The sequence below is a fragment of the Aquarana catesbeiana genome, linkage group LG07 (assembly GCF_042186555.1).
Source record: "Aquarana catesbeiana isolate 2022-GZ linkage group LG07, ASM4218655v1, whole genome shotgun sequence".
Lineage (NCBI taxonomy): Eukaryota > Metazoa > Chordata > Amphibia > Anura > Ranidae > Aquarana > Aquarana catesbeiana.
In genome coordinates, this window is record NC_133330.1 from 89,152,127 (window position 1) to 89,170,084 (window position 17,958).

At 49.9% G+C, this 17,958-nt stretch overlaps 1 protein-coding gene and 1 pseudogene across 9 annotated transcripts in view; one reads left to right on the plus strand and one right to left on the minus strand.

Annotated features, from left to right (window-relative positions):
- The window catches only part of CHL1 (cell adhesion molecule L1 like), a 290,056-nt gene that overhangs the window by 244,863 nt on the left and 27,235 nt on the right, over positions 1-17,958 (minus strand). For 3 of the 9 annotated variants that reach the window (XM_073592462.1, XM_073592457.1, XM_073592459.1), the window contains exon 2: positions 11,044-11,109. The exons of the other annotated variants lie outside the window; for them this stretch is intronic. The gene's annotated coding sequence lies outside the window, so the exon portion shown is untranslated. The remainder of the gene's footprint in view (positions 1-11,043; positions 11,110-17,958) is intronic. 9 annotated transcript variants of the gene reach the window in all.
- Positions 1-17,958, plus strand: part of LOC141103159 (uncharacterized) — an 84,625-nt pseudogene that overhangs the window by 12,070 nt on the left and 54,597 nt on the right.

Consider the following 17,958-nt stretch of genomic DNA (forward strand, 5'->3'; position numbering starts at 1 on the left):
AAATAATGGCCAGTTGCCTAGCAACAGCAGAGAATAGCTGGGTGGTTCTGTGTTCTTTTTAAGTTATATCTAATATGTCAGGGGATGATGCCCCAAATCAATTTCCTATTTAATTTGCCATAGTCGAGCAAAGAAAGGTAGGATTTGGTTTATATGTACTGTAATAAATCTACAGCAAAGGTATAGGTTACGTTTTAAATGGCATCTGCAGGCATCGGGTAAAATCTTTCAGTGAACTCCTAAGAGAGTCCGAGATATTTTACTACGGAGCTAAAGCTACAAAAGATGACATATACTATAACCTTTATCTGAGTTGTATGAAGTTTTCATGACTTTTTGCATCCAGATCGATCTCTGGGTAGGACTGCAGACTGTTGCCTATATCATTGTGTGCTCTCCTCTTTCAGATTTTCATTGTTGTTTCTCAGGTTGTGATGCTCAATAATGCAAACACACCAAAATCTGCCGCCCAGTGGGGAGCAACATGTGCTAGGCCGCCCCCACCTAGGAAACTCCGTTACCAGCCACCACCGCTCCATATCCTGAACTGGCTGCTCCTTCTTCTGGTCACTTGTCACTTCATAACTAGATATGTGCAATTTGTTTAGTTCCAAATGAGTTTAATGAATTCTGACAAACTAACAAATTAACAAATTTTTCAGAATATTTGTAAATTAGAATATTTGAAAAATTGTAATTTAGAATATTCAAAAATTCGTAAGTTAGAATATTCGTAAAAATTGGGCAGCACAGTGGTGTAGTGGTTAGCACTTTCACCTAGCAGCAATAGGGTCGCTGGTTCAAATCCCGACCATGACACTATCTGCCTGGAGTTTGCATGCTCTCCCTGTGCTTGCGTGGGTTTCCTCCGGGTACTCCAGTCTCCTCCCACACTCCAAAAGACATGCTGGTAGGTTAATTAGATCCTGTCTAAAAAAATTGGCCAAAAAAAAGAATATTTGTAAATTCAGTAGTTGTTGTTTCGGTTGTAGTTGCTGTTTCAGTTGTTGTTGTTTCTGTTGTTGTTTTAGTAGTTGTTGTTTCAGTAATTGTTTTCAGTTGTAATTGTTGTTTTCAGTTGTAGTTGTTTTCAGTTGTTGTTGTTGTTATTTTCAGTTGTAGTTGTTTTCAGTTGTTGTTTCAGTTGTTGTCGTTTCTGTTGTTGTTTCAGTAGTTGTTGCTTAAGTAATTGTTTTCAGTTGTTGTAGCTGTTTTCAGTTGTTGTTGTTTCAGTTGTAGTTGTTGTTTTCAGTAGTTGTTTCAGTAGTTGTTGTTTTCAGTTCTAGTTGTTTTCAGTTGTTTGTTTCAGTTATAAAACTTAACTATTACCAACTATTAAATTATAAGTATTGGAATTTCCTTTCAAATTTGGCTGTTAGAGAACATAACGAATACGAATTTATCCAAAGTTACGAATTATTCGAAATAAAGAATGCCGTATCTAAACGAGCGATTTTCGAATTTACGAATGTTTGAATTAACGAATTTACATATTTTCGAATTTACACATTTTGATCATAACGAAAAAAAAAAACCGAATGAAACGAAAAAACCCCCCACATTTTTCAATAGTGCACATGTCTACACATAGCCTTAAAGTTGTCTGTACTTCACTTTTAGTTCCATGACCTCAAGGGTTAACTTAAAGTGGGGTTCCACCCAAAAAAACAAAAATACCTGAAAAATTCTAAAAAAAAACCAAAAAAACATTTGGATATTTTTTTTTTTACTTACCTCTAAATGCCTGTTGCTAGGTGGTCCCTCGTAGTCTGCCTCTTCCTTTGCCTGGGCTGGTGACATCACTTCCCCCTCGGCACAGGAAGGGCTCCGCTCTGCTCCCTCCCTCCTGTCAATCATCTGGGACCCATTACAGGTCCCAGGTGATTGAGTGGCCAATCACGGCGCGCGGAGCCGCTTGCGCATGCGCAGTGGGTGCCAGGCTGTGAAGCCACAGCCCGGCGCCCACAGTTGAAATGCCGGCGCCAACGAGCGGAGGGGTGGGGAGCAGGGCTTCGATCCCCCGCATTGCTGGACCCAGGGACAGGTAAGTGTCCAATTAAAAGTCAGCAGCTGCAGTATTTGTAGCTGCTGACTTTTAATTTTTTTTTTTTTTTTTTAATGGACCCCCTGGGTGGAACTCCTCTTTAAGATGGTATACTTCATCCCCCAGTTCTTTCATGCATTGTGAATACACTTAATTCCTTTTCACCAACTCTAACCAGACGATGCACTTAACCAGTAACCCTGTTTACCGAATAAATTATATGTACAGTTCACATTTTGTATACCACTACATCGCTGAACATTCTCCTTCCCCCTTGTCAGTTTCATATTATACCAGGCTGTTGGCTGTGCGGTAATAAAGTGTTTGTTAATCCCAAAAAATAAAAATAAAGATCCTGTTCCTATAAAGCATGTTATACAGCACAGCGCTTGTGTTGTGTAATTTGGCCCCTGTATCACCTGTATTACATGGCAGATCCTGCCTTTTTCTTCCCACCCACATGTACGCTGACCACGATATATCAGGGCTGTTGAGCCCTGACACCGGTGTCAGCAAACGTGCCTCTGTCAGCCGCAACCTGTTCTATGTCTCCTGTGTCCTCTCCTTCATCCTCTCCCCCCTCCCCTCTCTGCCTGTTAGCTCCATGTCCGCGCCGCCCCCTCCCTTCCTGCTGCTCAAATTACTGTTTATTTGTAACACAATCTCTGTTTTTTTTTTACTGTAGATGCCCCCTGTGACTGTGCTTTATTAAAAAAATGCTGTATATACCTTGTTTACAGAGTGCTGATCTGCGCTCATTGACCTGCCGCCTATCTCCACTCTCGGCCCGACAGATGCAGTGGGCGGGGTCGCCTCTCCTCCTGACTAAAGTCAGGAGGGGAGGAGGAGAAGAGGACCCACATCCAAAGCGCAATGGAATTGCATCCAAAGCGCAATAGACCCGCATCCAAATCGTTTTTACCGCAATTTCACCACGATTTTGCTGCAATTTTGTGATTATTTTTTTTTACTTTCACTGTATGAAGGTGGTTGCTACGACCACTGCATCCTTAGCAATGGATAAGTCATCAGCTGTCAGCAGGTTTCCCCGCTGACAGCTGAATGTAAGATAAAACATTGTGAAAGATTCGACTCCCGCGCTTATGGTACAAATGAAAATTAAATGTAAAATACGTGAAGAGCTGCAGCCTCTATCAATAAATTTACCCTAAGGTAAATCTAGAAAAATGTGTAAAAAGGGGAAGGATAGATATGGCACTGCTCTTAGGCCCCTTTCACACGATCGGACCGTTCAGGTCCGCCTGTCAGTTTTGACGGCGGACCTGAACGGGCGATCCATGTTAGCCTATGGAGCGTCGGATGTCAGCGGAGACATGTCCACTGACATCCGACCCCGTCCGATCCGCTAAAAGCAGACGGATGGCTCTACGTCCAGATCCGTCGCTGGCGGATCGGATCGGGTGAGATCTGACGAAAACGGACACGCTGTCCGTTTTCGTCCGATCCCTCCATAGGCGGCAGCGGCGCCTGACAAGCCCCTCCTCGCTCAGTGAGCAGAGAGGGACCTGTCATCCGCCGGCTCAGCGGAGATCAACGGACAGATCTCCCGCTGAGCCGGCGGACCGAGGCGGGCTCCGTAGAAACGGAGTCCGCCTCATGTGAAAGGGGCCTAATTAAGAGGTAATTTGCAGCCTCTAGATACTTGAGGGGTGTGTGTACAACGGGTTCAAATAATGCAAAAAGTGAAAAAAAGTTGCGAAAATAGGAAATGTAAAGTATATCCTACTGTGTAAACTTCCTGATCGCTTATTTATAATGCATACTGTTAGAAGCTATGTGCATTCAAACAAAATTAAATAAAAAATAAAAAAAAAAAGAAGAAAAATAAAAATGAAACAACAAATAGAAAAGCGCTAACTTTTCCTGTGTGAAATCCACAATCCTGTGCAAAATCTGCAATTCAAAGTAACATTTCTGTGCCAAAAAAGGAGGCACTTGGAGGATACAGGACAGGAAGTTTTCCTACTCCACAGGCTGCACAGTGGCTCATACTGTGAAAGTGAAATACCTCCTTGTGGGGTGAATAATAGCGGTGAGTGTGTTTCTTATGGGGCAATGTTTTCTAAGAAGCAGAGAACAATTTGAAAGAGCACATTGTCACTTTAGTGGACTTTTTTTTATACACCAGGGATTAAGGATGGTATATGCATGTTTCTGAGCCCAGTTTCACAGCAATACTATATACCAGTCATATATGTTGTATTTTTTGGCACACAAATGTTACTTTGAATTGCAGATTTTGCACAGGATTGTGGATTTCACACAGGAAAAAATAGCGCTTTTCTATTTGTTTTTTCATTTTTATTTTTCATTTTATTTTTGTTTGAATGCACTTAGCTTCTAACAGTATGCATTATAAATAAGTGATCAGGAAGTTTACACAGTAGGATATCCTTTACGTTTACTATTTTCTGCACTTTTTTTCACATTTTGCATTATATGCACCCGTGGTACACACACCCCTCAAGTATCTAAAGGTTGCAAATGACCTCTTAATAAGAGCAGCGCCATATCTATCCTTCCCCTTTTTTCACATTTAAAATAAAACATTGTCGACTAAACAATTTCACAAAAAAAATGACGTGGGGTCCCCCCCTGTCCATACCAGGCCCTTCGGTCTGGTATGGATTTGGAGGGGACACCCCCACGCCAAAATTTAAAAAAATGGCATAACATCCCCCCAGAATCCATACCAGACCCTTATCTGAGCATGCAGCCCGGTAGGTCAGGAAAGGGAGGGGACAAGCGAGAGCTCCCCCCTCCTGAACCATACCAGACCGCATGCCTTCAACATGGGGTGGTGAGTGCTTTGGGGCGGGGGGCTCTGCACTCCCCCACGCCAAAGCACCTTGCCCCCATATAGATGGGGACAAGGGCCTCTTCTCGACAACCCTGGCCCGTGCTTGTCGGGGTCTGCAGGCGGGGGCTTATCGGAATTCAGAAGCCCCCTTTAATAAGGGGTATCACCAAAAAAGAAGTGAAATGAAAAAAAAAAAAAACAAGAGTCGGTTTTTGACAAGTCCTTTACTAAAAAAAATAGCTCTGTCTTCTCCCCTAGCCGGTGCCGTCTTCTTTCCGAACTGTCTTCTTCCTCGCTGCAGGGTACCAACTTAAAACAAAAAAGACGCTCTTTTCCCGATGCTGTCTTTCTCCGTTGTGATGTCCCCCGCTGTCTGATAACCCTTATGTAGCCTTGTGACGTCACAAGGAGGCGGGCTTTCCGGGTGATGTCATCGTATGGTTACGGCCCATGGCTACATAATCGATATCAGACAGCGGGGGACATCACAACGGAGGAAGACAACATCAGGAGAAGAGTGTCTTTTTTGTTTTCAGTGGGTAACCAGTGGTGAGGAAGAAGACAGCAAAGCGGGAGAAGACAGCTTCGGGAGAGACAGCGGCAGGAGAAGACGGCTCGGGGAGAAGACGGCACCGGGAGAGACGGCGGCGGGAAAGACTGCTCAGGGAGAAGACAGAGCTTTTTTTTAAAAATAAAGGACTGATCAAAAACCGGCACATGTTTTTTTTTGCATTTCACTGCTTTTTTGGTGATTAGATAGGGGTACCCCCTACCCATTAACACAGGGGGGGCAGGATCTGGGGGCCCCCTTGTTAAAGGGGGCTTCTATATTCCAATAGGCCCCCGCCCACAGATCCCGACAACCACCGGCCAGGGTTGTTGGAAAGAGGCCCTTGTCCCCATCAACATGGGGGCAAGGTGCTTTGGGGCTGCCCCAAAGCACCCACCTCCTTATGTTGAGGGTGAGGCATTCGCGTTCGAAGCATGCATGTTTCAAACGCGCGCACCCTCCCGCTGAACTTTAATCCGGAAGTGACGACATCGCAGCAGGACGTTCCGGTGTTCACGGATCCCTCCCCCTGGATACTGAAGGCATTGGACTCCACCACTGCGTTCGCTACCGAGGACAGCTTCTCGGTACACACCGGTCCCAGCCCCGCATCCTCTAGATAAGTGTGGATGACACCCATTATACATGCCTGTCTCTCTCACCTGTTTTTGAGTGTATTCGCTATTTTTTTACATTGAATCCATTACATTTTTAATATACTACACTTAGAAAGTGCCGCTTTCTTTCCCTCACTTAGTTTCAGATCAACTTCTATCTGCAAGCAGGCAGCCTTCCTTCCTACTAGTTTTTATTGCTTTTATGGACATTGCCAAATGGACTTTATTTAAATCATTTATGTGTTGGTTTATCAGCTGCATCCTCACCCAGAGTGCGCTCAATCCACCTCACTTTGTTAGCTGCATGTAAGGCATCTGGGTGGATTCCAACATTATTGTCAGGATCCTTCCAGAGTCTGGGCCAGTTCTGTGATGTCAGTCGACAGCGAACTTTAGCCCACTGTCAGCTGATTCTGGGTCACAGGAGAGCACAAGTAAGTGCACTCCTGTAACTCACATGAGAAGTATTGCCAAAAAGGTTTTTAATTCATTTTTAATATTTAAAGCCAACTCACTCATCCATCCATGTCTCCATTCTTTATTTTCTTGAGAAAACCTATTGAAAAACACCTCCTAGCATTTCTATCCATGGCCATCTTGAGTAAGGGCAAATGATTCATGTAACATTTACTGCCTGGAATCCATTTGCGCTTTAGCTCAGGCATGCAGGCAGGAGGGTGTGCTTTTCTGAGAAGGCCCCTCCTTCTCCTCCAGATAAAAGAAAAAAACGCCCGTAAAGACTCCTGGGATGTATGATATCATTATGGCCAAGGCAAGAAGCCAGGAAGCAACTGAGGAAATGTAAAACGTTTAAAACAATTAAATATAATATAGCTTCCTATCTATGTACTAATGCTAGCAGCACGAGGATTAATTTGAAAAAGTTTAGTTCTGCTTTAATAAAATTATATGGCATATAATCATACATATTATATATGTCAGCCCTCAAATTTTCCACTCGCCTACTCGCATTTTGTGAGTGGAAAATTATTGCTGGCGAGTGTGGGGCTGCCTCGGAGGAGGGGGGGGGGGCAGGCAGGGTTGAATGGGAGCCGTTCTCCCAGCCAGGGTAAGAGAGGAGGGGAAGAGGTGAGCCGGCCGGATCATCAGAAAGCAGGGATTGCCCGGTGTTCGTGTGACGTGAGCTCCAGTAACACCAGGCGATTTAAATGAAAGCTGTTAAAGCGGGCAATCCCCGCTCTCTGATGATCCGGCCGGTTTTTCTCTTCCTCTGCACAGGTGAGGCTGCATTGATGGGCACAGGTCATTCTGCATTGATGGGCACTGGTCACGCTGCATTGATGGGCACTGGTCATGCTGCATTGATGGGGACAGGTGAGGCTGCATTGATGGGGACAGGTCACGCTGCATTGATGGGGACAGGTCAGGCTGCACTGATGGGCACAGGCCAGGCTGCACTGATGGGCACAGGCCAGGCTGCACTGATGGGCACAGGCCAGGCTGCACTGATGGGCACAGGCCAGGCTGCACTGATGGGCACAGGTCAGGCTGCACTGATGGGCACAGGTCAGGCTGCACTGATGGGCACAGGCCAGGCTGCATTGATGGGCACAGGCCAGGCTGCATTGATGGGCACAGGTCATGCTGCATTGATGGGCACTGGTTACGCCGCATTGATGAGCACTGGTGAGAATGCACTGATGGGCACTGATAAAGTTGTTAATATTTATTTTTGTAATTTAATTCTGCATAAAACATTTAAGTGTCATTTCATGAGATCATTTATGAGGGTGTGTTTAGGGGCGGGATTAGGGGTGGGGCATGGTAGGGATTGGGTGGGGCAACTGGTGGTGAGTAACTCTTAAGGCCTGGCTAGTAGCTCAAGCTTTGAAATTTTGAGCCCTGTTAAATATAATAGTATAAAGTAAAACCTTGGTTTGAGAGCGTTTTGCAAGACAAGCAAAATTTTGACTTGATATACAAGCGATGGCTTGATATACAAGTAGCGTCATGTCACAACTGAGTATAAAAGAAAAGAGAGAGGTACCTCTAATGCAGAGGCGGATCCAGAGTCTTGTCTCGGGAGGGGCACTGCCAGAAAATACCTTTTTTTGCCGGCAATTTATCGGGGAAACGGCTGGTGTTGGCGCTTCAATCATCACGGCACCATGGTTATTATGGTGTCAGGATGATTGAAGCGCATTATTTCTATTCTTACATTGTAATATAAAATGAAATAGTTCAACTCACCATAATACAGAATCAGTGGGAGCCCTGAGTGTGTCACTTTCCACGTCGCCTGCCACCAAATGCGGATTGTCACTTGCCACGTCACCTGCTACACGTTGCGGATTGTCACTTGCCACGTCACCTGCCACACGTTGTAAATTGTCACTTGTCACGTCACCTGTCACCAGATGAGGATTGTCACTTGCCACGTCACCTGCCACACGCTGCAAATTGTCACGTCACCTGCTACACGTTGCAGATTGTCACTTGCCACGTCACCTGCCACATGCTGCGAATTGTCACTTGCCACGTCACCTGCCACCAAATGTGGATTGTCACTTGCCACATCACCTGCCACACATTGTGAATTGTCACTTGCCACGTCACCTGCCACACGTTGTAGATTGTCACTTGCCACGTCACCTGCCACACGTTGTGGATTGTCACTTGCCACGTCACCTGCCACACATTGTGGATTGTCACTTGCCACGTCAGCTGCTACACGTTGTGGATTGTCACTTGCCACGTCACCTGCCACACGTTGCGGATTGTCACTTGCCACGTCACCTGCCACACATTGTGGATTGTCACTTGCCATGTCACTTGCCACACATTGCGGATTGTCACTTGCCACACGTTGCAGATTGTCACTTGCCATGTCGCCTGTCACCAGATGCGGATTGTCACCTGCCGTGTCACTTTCCTGCTAAAGGTGGTCTCTTGCTATGTCCCAGAGTCAGGCAGCAGAGAGATGATGTAATCTCTCTGCTGCCCACAGCTGCCTTCACAGTGAGGGCGGAACTGCAGGTATGCAGGGCGGGCGCAGGGTGGTGAGAGATGATGTCATCTCTCTGCTCCCCTGCCTGCCGGCTCCCTGATGGTCCAGCAGCCCACTCACAGTCACACACGGAGCCGCCCAGCTACCCCCCCTCTCTCACCCGCCCACTCACCGACCTAGCTGCCCGCACTGTCACCCATGGCAGAGCCGCCCGCACTGTAACCCATGGCGGAGCCCACACCGTCACTCGCGGCGGAGCCACCCTCACTGTCACAAGCGGCGGAAACCGCCCACACTGTCACCTGCGGAGCCGCCTGCACTGTCTGTCACCCGCATTCTCTGAGGGGGCAATTGCCCCATTGCCCCCCCCTGGATCTGCCCCTGCTCTAATGCCCTGTACACACGCTCCGACTTTCCGACGGAATATGTGCGAACGGAGCTTGTTGTCGGAAATTCCGACCGTGTGTGGGCTCCATCGGACTTTTTCCATCGGAATTTCCGACACACAAAGTTTGAGAGCAGGCTATAAAATTTTCCGACAACAAAATCCGATCCTTTAAATTCTGATCTTGTGTAGACAAATCCGACGCACAAAGTGCCACGCATGCTCAGAATAAATTAAGAGACGAAAGCTATCGGCTACTGCCCCGTTTATAGTCCCGATGTACGTGTTTTACGTCACCGCGTTCAGAACGATTGGATTTTCCGACAGCTTTGTGAGACCGTGTGTATGCAAGACAAGTTTGAGCCAACATCCGTCGGAAAAAATCCATGGATTTTGTTGTCAGAATGTCCAATCAATGTCCGACCGTGTGTACAGGGCAATAAGTGTCGCAATATGGTTACATTTAATGAAGGGACAACATTTAGCAACATATTGCTACACTCAGGCTCGGTTCACACTAGGACGACTTTTCAGGCGACCTAGGTCGCCTGACAAGTAGCGTCCCGTTCAGTACAATGGAACCGTTCGCTCCGACTTAGAAAAAGGTTCCTGTACGACTTTGGGGGCGACTTGGGTCGACTTGCATAGACTTCTATACAGAAGTCGTTTTGCAAGTCGCCCGGGCAGTCGTGTGCAGGTCACCTCGGTGAGGCGACCTGAAAGTCGTGCCGCCTCTGGTGTGAACCGAGGCTTAGAGGCGCCTCTCTTCTCTTTTATACTCTGTAGCTCCTGCTGGATTTTGCTTCAAATCCCCTTGTGGAGGCTTCCATTTGTGGATGGACATTTTATGGTTACACAACCTAGTCATATTGCTATAAAAATTTTTATATGGACTATAAACTGAAGGACTTATAAATAAACGGTTGTGGAACTAATCATTTGAGTTTCCATTATTTCTTATGGGGGAATTCGCTTTGATATACAAGTGATTTGGATTACAAGCATGTTTCGGGAACAAATTATGCTCGCAATCCAAGGTTTTACTGTATATCTAAATCAGCATGAAAAATAGTATCCTTTCCCAATGACTCTTTGGAACTCATACAGTCTAATTTGCTCAAGAGTTTGTATTCAGTAATTGTGATTTACTGTGCCCATTCCTAATGAGAAGGAATAATTGAGTATTGCCTGTGAACGAACTCACACTGATTTAAAGATGGGAGTTTACTAAGGACACAAATTGTTCACATATCCATCCCTTTCAGACCTAATTGCTAAAGCGAGTTGCAGTGAATAGAGCCTCTTGCAGAGAATGGACTGCTGCACACAAATGTCTTTTGATATAATGGGATTTTTCACATACGTTCGGGCAATTCATTGTATGCCTGTAATTTCCATCACAAACGCCATCAAATTCTCTTGGATCACAATGACCCCTCCCCGCCATTGCAGGATAAAGGAGTAATGAGCCCGAAGTTCAGAACAACAGGGATCTGGGTGGGAATGACAGAGTTAAACTGAAATATTGCTGGATTCTCAATGCACTTCTACAATCGTTTGAAGAGACACTAAACAATATCTGTATTCTCCAAAAATAATCCATACACATCCAATACTTAATGAGCCTGTAACCTATTTTTCATGTAATTGTTTCTTACTGTGTTTATCTGCCTCCGTGTAACGTCCTCCATGAGCTCCCGAACCCCTCCTTTTCCTCTACGTTTCTGTTTGTTTGGAACAAGGAGAGCTCATTAGTTGCCGTCATATGCACTACAAATCCCATAATCCATAGTCCCTAGTCTATCTCAGGAGCGAGCAAAAGAGGGAGGCTACGTTCCTACATAAAGCAGGACCATGGAAATGAACAAAGCCACCCTTTACACCCTTTACCAGGAAGTCAGATCACAGCAGCAAAAAAAAAGGAACTTGGAGATCTGGAGAAAGTTAAGAGTTAATGGAATAGACATTTCAAGATATACTTAAAAAAAAAAACGGTGTTTATTTCATATTCCTTATATGTGTCTGCTGTACCATGTATTTGTATGAAAAGGTATCCTATTCTCTTTGTGTTGCTTCCTTTGTGTGAAATCCCTGGTCTTCTTGCCAGTCCCTCTGCTTTACTATAAAAGACTGACTACACTAAGCAGGAGAGCACAGTGTGGTCAGTTCCCTATCTATGCTGGGAACTCAGCCTGCTCTCCTCCAATGAGACTTGTCCTTACACGCCTCCCCTGGTCAGCCTTCCACTGGGAAGATCAGTGTCATGTTGCTTCTCCTCCCCCAGTTCTTATGCAGCTGAGAACAGAGGAAATGTGATCACTTATAAAAAAGAGAAAAAAAGGTATTAACCACTTGCTTACTGGGCACTTAAACCCTCTTCCTGCCCAGGCCAATTTTCAGCTTTTGGCGCTGTCACGCTTTGAATGACAATTGCGTGGTCATGCAACACTGTACCCATGTGAAATTTTTTAAACACAAATAGAGTTTTCTTTTGGTGGTATTTATTCACCACTGAGTTTTTATTTTTTGCTAAACAAACAAAAGAAGACAGAAAAAAAAAAAAAAACAGTTTTCATAGTTTGTTATAAAAGGTTTCTCCTTCATTGATGTATGCTGATGAGGCTGCACTGATGGGCACGGATAGGCTGCACTGATGGGCATGGATAGGCTGAACTGATAGGCACTAAGTAGGCGGCACTGATTGGCACTAATGAAGTGGCACTGATCAAGAGGCACTGGTGAGGCGGCACTGATGGGCACTGATAGGAGGCACTTAAGGGCACTGATAGGCACTAATAGGTGGCACTGATTGGCACTAATGAGGTGGCACTGATAGGTGGCACTGATGGGTACTGAAGTACACTGATAGGCGGCATTAAAGGGCACTGAGAGGTGGCACCGATGGGCACTAATGAGGCAGCACTGATCAGGAGGCACTGATGAGGCGGCACTGATAGACAGGCACTGATAGGCACTGGTAGGTGACACTGATAGGCAGCACTGATAGGTGGCACTAATGGGCACTGATAAGTGGCACTGGTGGGCACTGCTTAGCAGTACTGATATGCACTGGTAGGTGGCACTGATGGGCACTGGTAGGTGAAACTGGTGGGCACTAGTTAGTAGCAGTGGCTCTCTGTGTATGGGCCGATATCCCGTTTACACAAACTGGTTATTTTTTTTTCTCCTTATGTTGTCAGCGTGAGAAAAAAAAAGTTGATTACAGGCTTCTGTTTACATCATGTGATCAGCTGTCATTGGCTGACAGCTGATCACGTGGTAAAGAGCCAGAATCGACCCCTTACTCTGAAATGTAATCAGCCAAGTCTCTTGGACTTGCTGATCACGGACGCGCAGGCAGCGCATGCACGGGAGGACGTACATGGATGTCCTCCTGGCAATTTAGGCTCGCGCTGTAACCATCTTTTGGCTATAGTGCGGGCGTGAAGCAGTTAATAATGTTTTTAATATCTATACACAAATGTTTTGCCTTTCATTTCTATTTTAAACGGAATGAGTTGTTTTACAAGGTGATTTACAATCACTTAAAGTGTAAGTTCACCTTTACAGAAAAATCTATGAGGTGAACTTACACAGGTTCCCCTCTTCGCCCCCCCCCCCACTAACCTGTACCACCGCAATCTCCGGTTCTAAGCCCCGGTATATCCGCGCCAGTAGCTCGGGACTTAGAAATCCTCTCTCCATCCACACGGCATCTTCATAGCTGAAAGGACAGGCTATTCGGCTGTTGATTGGTAGGTGCCGCCCATGTGACGGCGCTGACCAATTAGTATGCTTGAAAACGTTAAAAAGTCCCCCGATATTCAGCTGAGAGGATTTCTAAGCCCCGGACACCTGCATACTTGCTTTAGACCCTTTTCCCGATTTAATCGTTTCCCAGTAGATGTCCCAGGAAATTAGTTTTTTCCTGATTTTCGCCGCTGAGGTTCGCGCCGCCGGCCACTAGAGGTCCGCGGCCGGCGGAGACGATGTCTCCGCCGGCCGCCATTTTCAAGAAGACCGTAGAAGTAGGCTGGCCAGATGGCTACAATAGAGATTGAGCTGCGGCGCCGCCCGCTCCGCCCTGCTGCCAGTCTCTGTGACCTGTTATGGAAAGGGGCGGGGGATGGGCGACGCCGCACCTCAATCTCTAGTGTAACCATGAGGCTCCGCTTGACCAACTTTGGGGCCGTATAGCCTGGATGTCACAGAGGGGGGCTGTATAGTATGGATGTCACGGGGGGGCAATCTGGATGTCAGGGGGGGGGGGGCAGTCTGGTTGTCACAGGGAGGAGCTGTATAGTCTGGATGTCACAGGGGGGGCAGTCTGGATGTCACAGGGGGGAGGGGCCGTATAGTCTGGATGTCACGGGGGGGCTGTATAGTCTGGATGTCACAGGGGGGGCGTATAGTCTGTATGTCACAGGGGGGGCGTATAGTCTGTATGTCACAGGGGGGGCGTATAGTCTGTATGTCACAGGGGGGGCGTATAGTCTGTATGTCACAGGGGGGCAGTCTGGATGTCACGGGGGGGGCAATCTGGATGTCACGATGGGCAGTCTGGATGTCACAGGGGGGGCTGTATAGTCTGGATGTCACAGGGGGGGCAGTCTGGATGTCACAGGGGGCTGTATAGTCTGGATGTCACGGGGGAGCTGTATAGTCTGGATGCCGGGGGGGGGCAGTCTGGATGTCACGGAGGGGCTGTATAGTCTGGATGTCACGGGGGGGCAGTCTGGATGTCACGGGGGGGCAGTCTGGATGTCACGGGGGGGCTGTATAATCTGGATGTCACGGGGGGCAGTCTGGATGTCACAGGGGGGGCATATAGTCTGGATGTCACGGGGGGGGCAGTCTGGATGTCACGGGGGGGGCAGTCTGGATGTCACGGGGGGGGCAGTCTGGATGTCACAGGGGGGGCAGTCTGGATGTCACAGGGGGGGCAGTCTGGATGTCACAGGGGGGGCAGTCTGGATGTCACAGGGGGGGCAGTCTGGATGTCACAGGGGGGGCAGTCTGGATGTCACAGGGGCCTGTATAGTCTGGATGTCACAGGGGGGCCATTCTGGATGTCACAGGGGGGGGCTGTATAGTCTGAATGTCACAGGGGGGGGCCAGTCTGGATGTCACGGGGGGGGGCCGTATAGTCTGGATGTCGCGGGGGGGGGCAGTCTGGATGTCGCGGGGGGGGGCAGTCTGGATGTCACGGGGGGGCAGTCTGGATGTCACGGGGGGGCAGTCTGGATGTCACAGAGAGGGGCTGTATAGTCTGGATGTCACAGAGAGGGGCTGTATAGTCTGGATGTCATGGGGGGGGCCAGTCTGGATGTCACAGGGGGGAGGGGCCGTATAGTCTGGATGTCACGGGGGGGCAGTCTGGATGTCACAGGGGGGGCAGTCTGGATGTCACAGGGGGGGGCTGTATAGTCTGGATGTCACAGGGGGCCCGACTGGATGTCACAGGGGGGGGCGTATAGTCTGTATGTCACAGGGGGCCAATCTGGATGTCGCGGGGGGCCAATCTGGATGTCACGGGGGGGGCTGTATAGTCTGGATGTCACAGGGGGGCAGTCTGGATGTCACAGGGGGGCTGTATAGTCTGGATGTCGCGGGGGGGCCAGTCTGGATGTCACGAGGGGGCCAGTCTGGATGTCACGGGGAGGGCTGTATAGTCTGGATGTCACAGGGGGGGCAGTCTGGATGTCACAGGGGGGAGGGGCCGTATAGTCTGGATGTCACGGGGGGGCTGTATAGTCTGGATGTCACAGGGGGGGCGTATAGTCTGTATGTCACAGGGGGGGCGTATAGTCTGTATGTCACAGGGGGGGCGTATAGTCTGTATGTCACAGGGGGGCAGTCTGGATGTCACAGGGGGGCAGTCTGGATGTCACGGGGGGGGGCAATCTGGATGTCACGATGGGCAGTCTGGATGTCACGGGGGGGGCTGTATAGTCTGGATGTCACAGGGGGGGCAGTCTGGATGTCACAGGGGGCCGTATAGTCTGGATGTCACGGGGGGGCTGTATAGTCTGGATGCCGGGGGGGGCAGTCTGGATGTCACGGAGGGGCTGTATAGTCTGGATGTCACGGGGGGGCAGTCTGGATGTCACGGGGGGGGCAGTCTGGATGTCACGGGGGGCTGTATAGTCTGGATGTCACAGGGGGGCTGTATAATCTGGATGTCACGGGGGGCAGTCTGGATGTCACAGGGGGGGCATATAGTCTGGATGTCACGGGGGGGGGCAGTCTGGATGTCACGGGGGGGGCAGTCTGGATGTCACAGGGGGGGCAGTCTGGATGTCACAGGGGGGGCAGTCTGGATGTCACAGGGGGGGCAGTCTGGATGTCACAGGGGGGGCAGTCTGGATGTCACAGGGGGGCCATTCTGGATGTCACGGGGGGGGCTGTATAGTCTGAATGTCACAGGGGGGGCCAGTCTGGATGTCATGGGGGGGGCCGTATAGTCTGGATGTCGCGGGGGGGGGCAGTCTGGATGTCACGGGGGGGCAGTCTGGATGTCACGGGGGGGCAGTCTGGATGTCACGGGGGGGCAGTCTGGATGTCACGGGGGGGCAGTCTGGATGTCACGGGGGGGCAGTCTGGATGTCACGGGGGGGCAGTCTGGATGTCACGGGGGGGCAGTCTGGATGTCACGGGGGGCAGTCTGGATGTCACGGGGGGCAGTCTGGATGTCACAGAGAGGGGCTGTATAGTCTGGATGTCACGGGGGGGCGTATAGTATGGATGTCATGGGGGGGCCAGTCTGGATGTCACGGGGGGGCCGTATAGTCTGGATGTCACAGAGGGCGGGCCAGTCTGGATGTCACGGGAGGGGGCCGCATAGTCTGGATGTCACGGGGGGCTGTATAGTCTGGATGTCACAGGGGGGGCCAGTCTGGATGTCACAGGGGGGGCCAGTCTGGATGTCACGGGGGGGCCGTATAGTCTGGATGTCACAGGGGGGGCCTGTATAGTCTGGATGTCACAGGGGGGGCCTGTATAGTCTGGATGTCACGGGGGGGGCGTATAGTCTGGATGTCACGGGGGGCCAGTCTTGATGTCACAGGAGGGGGCGCGTATAGTCTGGATGTCGGGGGGGGGGCATATAGTCTGGATGTCAAGGGGTGGGTGTATAGTGTGGATGTCACGGGGGGGCAGTCTGGATGTCACAGAGAGGGGCTGTATAGTCTGGATGTCACAGGGAGGAGCTGTATAGTCTGGATGTCATGGGGGGGGCCAGTCTGGATGTCACAGGGGGGAGGGGCCGTATAGTCTGGATGTCACGGGGGGGCAGTCTAGATGTCACAGGGGGGGCAGTCTGGATGTCACAGGGGGGGCTGTATAGTCTGGATGTCACAGGGGGCCCGACTGGATGTCACAGGGGGGGGGCGTATAGTCTGTATGTCACAGGGGGGGCAGTCTGGATGTCACGGGGGGCCAATCTGGATGTCACGGGGGGCCAATCTGGATGTCACGGGGGGGCTGTATAGTCTGGATGTCACAGGGGGGCAGTCTGGATGTCACAGGGGGGCTGTATAGTCTGGATGTCGCGGGGGGGCCAGTCTGGATGTCACGAGGGGGCCAGTCTGGATGTAACGGGGAGGGCTGTATAGTCTGGATGTCAAGGGGGGGGCAGTCTGGATGTCACGGGGGGTCCAGTCTGGATGTCACAGGGGGGCTGTATAGTCTGGATGTCGCGGGGGGGCCAGTCTGGATGTCACGAGGGGGCCAGTCTGGATGTCACGGGGAGGGCTGTATAGTCTGGATGTCAAGGGGGGGCAGTCTGGATGTCACGGGGGGTCCAGTCTGGATGTCACGGGGGGGGTTGTATAGTCTGGATGTCACAGGGGGGTCAGTCTGGATGTCACGGGGGGCGTATAGTCTGGATGTCACAGGGGGGCTGTATAGTATGGATGTCATGGGGGGGCCAGTCTGGGTGTCACGGGGGGGCCGTATAGTCTGGATGTCACAGAGGGCGGGCCAGTCTGGATGTCACGGGAGGGGGCCGCATAGTCTGGATGTCATGGGGGGGGCTGTATAGTCTGGATGTCACAGGGGGGGCCAGTCTGGATGTCACAGGGGGGGCCAGTCTGGATGTCACGGGGGGGCCGTATAGTCTGGATGTCACAGGGGGGGCCTGTATAGTCTGGATGTCACAGGGGGGGGCGTATAGTCTGGATGTCACGGGGGGCCAGTCTTGATGTCACGGGAGGGGGCGCGTATAGTCTGGATGTCGGGGGGGGGCATATAGTCTGGATGTCAAGGGGTGGGTGTATAGTCTGGATGTCACGGGGTGGGCCAGTTTGGATGTCACGGGAGGGGGGGGCCGTATAGTCTGGATGTCACGGAGGGGCACCAGATGTAAGGAGGACTGATGGGGACACAGATGTAATGAGGACTGATGGGGACACCACGACTGATGGGGACACAGATGTAGGGAGGACTGATGGGGACGCAGATGTAAGGAGGACTGATGGGGACGCAGATGTAAGGAGGACTGATGGGGACACAGATGTAAGGAGGACTGATGGGGACACAGATGTAAGGAGGACTGATGGGGACACAGATGTAAG